The 7810-nt window shown below is 34.2% G+C and overlaps 1 protein-coding gene across 2 annotated transcripts in view; it reads right to left on the bottom strand.

Annotated features, from left to right (window-relative positions):
• LOC144973124 (uncharacterized) overlaps positions 1 to 1940 on the bottom strand; it is a 29275-nt gene extending 27335 nt beyond the window's left edge. For both annotated transcript variants that reach the window (XM_078915186.1, XM_078915187.1), the window contains exon 1: positions 1791 to 1940. The gene's annotated coding sequence lies outside the window, so the exon portion shown is untranslated. The remainder of the gene's footprint in view (positions 1 to 1790) is intronic.
• Between the last annotated feature and the right edge of the window lie 5870 nt (positions 1941 to 7810).

A 7810-nucleotide genomic window follows, 5' to 3' on the forward strand; every position in this document is an offset into this window, starting at 1 on the left:
AGAAGAAGAAGAAGAAGAAGAAGAAGAAGAAGAAGAAGAAAGAAGAAGAAGAAGAAGAAGAAGAAGAAGAAGAAGAAGAAGAAGAAGAAGAAGAAGAAGAAGAAGAAGAAGAAGAAGAAGAAGAAGAAGAAGAAGAAGAAGAAGAAGAAGAAGAAGAAGAAAGAAGAAGAAGAAGAAGAAAGAAGAAAGAAGAAGAAGAAGAAGAAGAAGAAGAAGAAGAAGAAGAAGAAGAAGAAGAAGAAGAAGAAGAAGAAGAAGAAGAAGAAGAAGAAGAAGAAGAAGAAAGAAAAGAAGAAGAAGAAGAAGAAGAAGAAGAAGAAGAAGAAGAAGAAGAAGAAGAAGAAAGAAGAAGAAGAAGAAGAAGAAGAAGAAGAAGAAGAAGAAGAAGAAGAAGAAGAAGAAGAAGAAGAAGAAGAAGAAGAAGAAGAAGAAGAAGAAGAAGAAGAAGAAGAAGAAGAAGAAGAAGAAGAAATGCATTGGGAGCAGCATATAGATATTGATCAGTTGTGTCAATTTGCGATCCAATTTTCTCAGCTCTTATCTCTTTTGGAGGCTTTTCAATGGGGGAAATTCTGTAAGCTCCTCAGACTAGTATCTCTTTCAATTTGTATTTTCACCGTAGATTTTTTGTCAAGAGTTTATTTATTCAATTATCAAAATATAGTATCATTTTTAAAACGAAATGACTATTTCTCTGAATGCTCGTTAAAAATAAACGTGATCTCTATTTCTCCGAACGTTTTCTGTTCTCAAGTTTTTTGGGTTTGTTTTTTTTTTTTGCGAGAATGTGTGTGAATGATGAATGTGCATGCATTTTTGGGGGGTTTTTCTTTTGCCAGTGCCGGCCTTTTATTCCCAAATTTCTGTTAGACTTTTATCCTGAGTTTGTGCTATCCTGTCTTTCAATCTCTGTTCCCATCTTGAGACTTGGGCTTTGTTATTTAGGTTTACTTCCGTTCTCTCTTTGATAGTGAAGCGCGAAGTGCAAATGTGAATGCGCCATGGCCATGGAATATTCGCGATTGCACAACTTTTTGATAAAATCTGTCTTTGTCAACAATGTGCCTAAAAAGCGCTAGCTTGATGATTCGTGAGAATTCCCTGTCCACTCTATTTGAGCATTTACTTTTGCATCGACATCGCATCCGTAACCCATCAGCTACTCGAGGCTAGCCGACCATTCGGAGAAATAGAGCCGACCTTTTAAAAACTCTACATAAGTGAAAGTTTAAAATTTCCTAATATGACCATTGTTTTGGTTCTCCGCCGCCATATTGTTTTTTTTGATGTATTGAAGGGTAATGCCAAGCAGTCCTAGGTTGTTTTTTTAAATTTTTTAATTTTTTATTAGGCTTAGCTCGAGGTCGGAGGATTTTTTTTTTCTATTAGGGTTACTTATAGGTCTTAGTAAAGGTACGAGGGTGCTTGCTTTCCCTATTACGGTTATTTAAAGGAAATATCTAGGTTTATTTTTTTTCTTAGGGTTAGAAGTTGAGGGAATATTTGGGTTGTTTTCCTTGGCACGAGGAGCTTACGGAAGGCCTCCCAAAACAACAATTTCAGAAGTTAAAAAAAGGGATACAACCGGTCTAGATGTAAAACTGAAATATACTGGTAGAAGAAGAGGGTGAACTGAAAACTTTACTGGTCTTGTTGGTAGACTTGATTCAAGAGTCTGTGATGCCATGTCCACCAACTAGCGACAACTCAACTTTCAATTTAAAAAAAAAGAGTAAGGACCGTATGGCCGTGCCGAAGATTAAGATGTTATGTTCATAGTTCAATCTTACCTGTGATATAAGTCTATATCTATTCAATGAGATATACTCCTCTCTATCCCGTCTTATTCATTAGAAAAAACAAAAAGTTTAAACCGCCTGTACCTATTTGTATATATATACCTATTCAGCCTCGACCCACCATTTTGTTGCTAAGGAGATGTATACGAATGGCTAATAACTCTTAAGTATTGTAATTGTAATAAAAACAGTTGCTTCCCTTAGACGAGTGACCATACGAACAAAACAGAAAAAAACTCAGGCCGCGGAGGCTTATTGGTTTCATGGGAGACTTAAGTTAATCGTCTGTTTAATGCCTCATGTTAATGTTCACATATTTGCAGGTTTGATAACTAAACGCAATTGTGGGCCTGATTTATTACATACAAATTATGTTTCTTTATTTACTTACCTATATTAATTTATCTATCTATTGGTCTATTTATTTATTTATTTATTTATTTATTTATTTATTTGCTTATTTATTTATTTATTTGTTTATTTATTTACTTTTTATTTATTTTTAAGGACACATGATGAATGGAACAATTTAAACTTCATAACCAAAGATTCCAAACGTATAAATCACTCAGGGGCGGTTGGTCACATTGTATTTAAGGCGGCACAAATCCGAAATACAGAATCAAATTTTATTGGTCTAGTTAATTTAACTTAATTTGACCTACTTTGTATGTGTGTGTGTGTGTATGTGTGTATGTGTGTGTGTGTGTGTGGAGGGCGGTATTGCAATTGTTTGCATATATGTGCGTGTATTTGTGTGTGCGTGTATGTGTGTGTGTGTGTGTGTGTGTTAGAATATTAACGAGACGTACTCACAAAAGAGCATCAATTATCTTGGACAAAACTTGTCTGGTAACTTTCACCTGTTCATTATAACGACTCACAGACGCAGCATGTCCTGTTTCCAACTGATTTCTTATATCTACAACGTTGAAAAGTTTATATTTAACACCATCTGTGACATGGCTATTTGATTCAGAATGTTTCTTCAGTGCCTGAGAGATGTGCGCAATATCACTGAATCCTCCTGTTGTCCGTTATAGCATACATCACCAAAAATCAAGCAATAAAAACAATGAAGCGTTTTACGGCTTTCACTGGCAGTAAGCCATTCAACATTTTAAAAATAATCATTATTCAATCGGCGCTGTCTCCTCGGAGTGTTAGAAACTAAGTTAAAATTCACTGGTTTGTGTGGACCTAAATCTTTCACCACTATTTTCTCTTGTGGGGATAAGTGTCGGAATTGAATATCAATTAAAAAATCAACATGATTCATGATTGGTTACAAATTACAGAAATAACTTTTTAAAATAAAATGATTCAAGATAAAAACAGGTAGGTTTCATAAACAATGACAACAGCGATAATACTTTTCTCTGAATACTAACGACTAACGGTATGACACACAACTTTAGAATAATAGAATTTAAAAATCCACATTTAATTCCAAACGCAAAGCACTTGTTAACTTCACACACAATCAGCGACATCTTTATAATTATACTATTATTAGTATTAGACAATGCACACAATACAAGTTGAGTAGGGATCGTTGGGAGTGTGCGGGGATGAAGGACTCCGTGGGGTCAGGGATTTTTATTTATAGTACCATGGGGCTCTTCTCGGTGCATACTTTGTTTACTGTTCTTTTTTATATTTAATATATATTTAAGCAAAACAAACAATGATAAAATATATATTTATTGCCATTCTCTTCATCCGTATATCTAAGTGAAGCAAAGCCTCTTCTTTCAGTGATAAAACTGATATGGTTTTAATTTATCCCAAGTAGGACCTCAGGGCGTGCATCGCTAGATTGGCCGTCTTGGCCTAATTATTTTAGCAGTGAAAGACAATAGTTAGTTGGGGAGGGAGGGTGGAGGGAGATTGGGGAGTAGTAACTAACTTTCTTCAAGGTACAACGGAGTATAGGATAAGGACAGGACGGCCAAACGAAGACTGGCTCATATAAACAAAAAAAAAACTTCCCCACCACACCACACCCTCCGCTCATTGTCACCCCGCGCAGGCAACGGGGGAAAGATGAAACGTGCCGATTTGACGCTACCTTCGCGGAGCGACGCACGAGTCATCAAATATTAAATTCAAAACAAAAAGCAGTATGTGCTAAATTTTTAATTTTATCAAAATTGTAAAATTGAAGTTTTTTGTTTGGTTGACATGCTAATCTACGGAAAATATAGGGCGGCACAAAACAACTTCGCTCTATTGACCGACCGCCAGTGAAATCACTTCACAAATATCATTGACAGGGATCTCAATAACGTAAAACTTGTATTTGATGAATAAGGTTTAAATTGTTTTAGTTTTGATTGCCCATGATATAAATGATGATTATAGTTATGACCATACCAGGGAATCTTTAACCTGACCCTTTCTGTTCTTCACTGGGTATTTAAAGGCCCTAAACACGCGTCAACATCGCCCTTGACCCACTGGCTTCAAACGCAAAGGGACCGAGATCAATCCCATATGAAGTCTAGATTTTTTTCCCCTGCCCTCTGCCCAGTGAGCCGTGATTAGGTAGCTGGGTCTGTTAGATCTGGAGGAAAGTACTTTGCGATAGACAAGCGCCTGGTTTTCCCCTATACCAAAGGGTTATAATAACAATGATGTTTTATTCACGGTCGTGTCATCGTGGGACATTCGAAGCCCTGGTTGTGTATCCTTTAGGTACTGCTCTTTTGATGAGAATGAATAGGTCTGGAATTATTAACAGAATTCTAGGTTCAAGATTCAAAGTTTATTTTACGTAGACTGTTTGCCAATACAGAACACAAATAAAAACATTACAACTAATTAACAAAACCAACATAATCATATTATTTCAAATAAACGAAAAATTAAATAAATTACTTTTTACTGTGGATGATGATGATGATGATGATGATGTTAATGATGATGATGATGATGATGATGATGATGATGATGTTAATGATGATGATGATGATGATGATGATGATGATGATGATGATGATGATGATGATGATGATGATGATGATGATGATGATGATGATGACGATAATGATGATGATGGTGATTATGATGCTGCTGCTGATGATGATTTTTCTCATTACACTGTACTATAAGAAATTTGCATGTTTATGATTGATTTGATCATGGACGGTTCTCACCAACGTCAGTAGTCCATAATTGTCAGTCAATAGATTGTCAATTGAATATTATGTATGGTGATCTGGCTAAACCCGTCGGATGTCGGAAATATTCGAATCAAATATTATTGCATATTCGAATAGAGACACCATTTCCAGACAAAATGCAGTTTCAATTTTGTAATTATTTTTAGGACCGAAGTTATTCACATTTGTAGGGAAGGGGGTCACAAAATAAAAATAACCGCAAAAATCGCTTTTAAAGACATGTATATTATTACAAATTGTTTAAAATACTGTTGCACTGCTATCATAACGGCACTTGCACACCACTTTCATACTTTAAAACAAAAAATAAAGTCCTTCTATAATACAAAGTAATTGACTTTAGTTTCCCCTTTTATTCCCATACTTGAGACGCGAAGCTTTAGAAAGAGGAGGTTCGTTTGTTTCATCCAAGTTGGCCGATTGCAGCACAAGATCACTAACAGGAATACACTCAAATGTTTACAAATCTTATGTTAAATTAAAAAAAAAAAACATAACAGAGAGATGATTTACAAGGAAAAAGATATCATCTCCCAAAACTATAACTATAGATAGAATGCGCTTGGCCAAGGAGTTCACAACATTGCCATCCGGAAGTATAACGGACCAACACACAAACTCTGTGTAACCATAAACTTTTATAATCTTGTTAATACAGTTTAGTGAGAACAACTCACAAACGCGGATGGCAAAAACAATAACAAAGGCCTGAGTGACGTCATCTGCATACTATCTATACATTCGACTGTTTCCCTCCAACTCAAGAACTCCGGCCAGGGTCAGACAAAACTAAGTAAAATCATTCCAAGACAAAGCCAGCAAGAAAAATTTGGAAAACAGACAAAGGGAGATAGAAGACGCAGTAAGTGCCCCCCTGCCTAATATGGGAGGTCAGGAATCCCACCCAGATGGTTTTTGTGATCCTGATAGCTCAGTGGTAGAGCACTTGCCTTGTAGGCAAACAGGACCAGTATCGATCTTGGATGTCGTCAGGTCTTATTTTTAACCCTTTCGCAGCAGTGATTGGATAACTGGGTTTGTTAGATCTGGTGAAACAAAAGCGCTTTGTCATAGACGGCGTCCTATCACAGGGGTAGTAAACAATTGTTGCTATCCATTTAACCCTTTAATAGTCCTTCAGAGCCAGTAAACCTATGGTGCCGGAGCTTTCCCAGTTTCTATAGCCTGAAACGTACATTAGCAATTGCTTGCTACCCTTTGGATAGAATGATGCTAATCTATCCCAAAGTATTCTACTAGATCTGACAGATCCAGCTACCCAATCACAGCTGAATGGACAGGGGTGTCAGAAAACAGAATCTAGACTTCACCCGGAGTCTATCTCGGTTCCTTTGTGTGTAAAGTGAGTGTTTTGCCACCTAAGCTATCAGAATCCACGTTACCGTCATAAAAATCGGCTTCGGTTCACGAGAACCATATTATGGTTCTGAAGGACTATATTATTAGCCCATTGTCATTGTTAATGTCTGGGTGATTTTCAATGAAAAAAACTAAATTCAAAGTTTTAAGAAAGATAATAATAATAATAATAATAATAATAATAATAATAATAATAATAATAATAATAATAATAATAATAATAATAATAATAATGACAATAATAATAATAATAATAATAATAATAATAATAATAATAATAATAATAATAATAATAATAATAATAATAATAATAATAACAACAATAATGAAAATAAATAATAAATATAATAATAATAATAATAATAATAATAATAATAATAATAATAATAATAATAATAATAATAATAAAATAATAATAAATAATAATAATAATAATAATAATAATAATAATAATAATAATAATAATAATAATAATAATAATAATAATAATAATAATAATAATAATAATAATAATAATAATAATAATACATATAAAATAAAAATAAATAACAATAAGAAAGTAGAGAAGAAAGAAGAAGAAGAAGAAGAAGAAGAAAGAAGAAAGAAGAAGAAGAAGAAGAAGAAGAAGAAGAAGAAGAAGAAGAAGAAGAAGAAGAAGAAGAAAGAAGAAGAAGAAGAAGAAGAAGAAGAAGAAGAAGAAGAAGAAGAAGAAGAAGAAGAGAAGAAGAAGAAGAAGAAGAAGAAGAAGAAGAAGAAAAGAAGAAGAAGAAGAAAGAAGAAGAAGAAGAAGAAGAAGAAGAAGAAGAAGAAGAAGAAGAAGAAGAAGAAGAAGAAGAAGAAGAAGAAGAAGAAGAAGAAAAGAAGAAGAAGAAGAAGAAGAAGAAGAAGAAGAAGAAGAAGAAGAAGAAGAAGAAGAAGAAGAAGAAAGAAGAAGAAGAAGAAGAAGAAGAAGAAGAAGAAGAAGAAGAAGAAGAAGAAGAAGAAGAAGAAGAAGAAGAAGAAGAAGAAGAAGAAGAAGAAGAAGAAGAAGAAAGAAGAAGGAAGAAGAAGAAGAAGAAGAAGAAGAAGAAGAAGAAGAAGAAGAAGAAGAAGAAGAAAGAAGAAGAAGAAGAAGAAGAAGAAGAAGAAGAAGAAGAAGAAGAAGAAGAAGAGAAGAAGAAGAAGAAGAAGAAGAAGAAGAAGAAGAAGAAGAAGAAGAAGAAGAAGAAGAAGAAGAAGAAGAAGAAGAAGAAGAAGAAGAAGAAGAAGAAGAAGAAGAAGAAGAAGAAGAAGAAGAAGAAGAAGAAGAAGAAGAAGAAGAAAAAGAAGAAGAAGAAGAAGAAGAAGAAGAAGAAGAAGAAGAAGAAGAAGAAGAAGAAGAAGAAGAAGAAGAAGAGAGAGAGAGAGAGAAGAAGAAGAAGAAGAAGAAGAAGAAGAAGAAGAAGAAGAAGAAGAAGAAAAAGAAGA

This window comes from Berghia stephanieae, chromosome 5 (assembly GCF_034508935.2).
Source record: "Berghia stephanieae isolate SIO BIC M18660-M18661 chromosome 5, UCSD_Bste_1.3, whole genome shotgun sequence".
Taxonomy (NCBI): domain Eukaryota; kingdom Metazoa; phylum Mollusca; class Gastropoda; order Nudibranchia; family Aeolidiidae; genus Berghia; species Berghia stephanieae.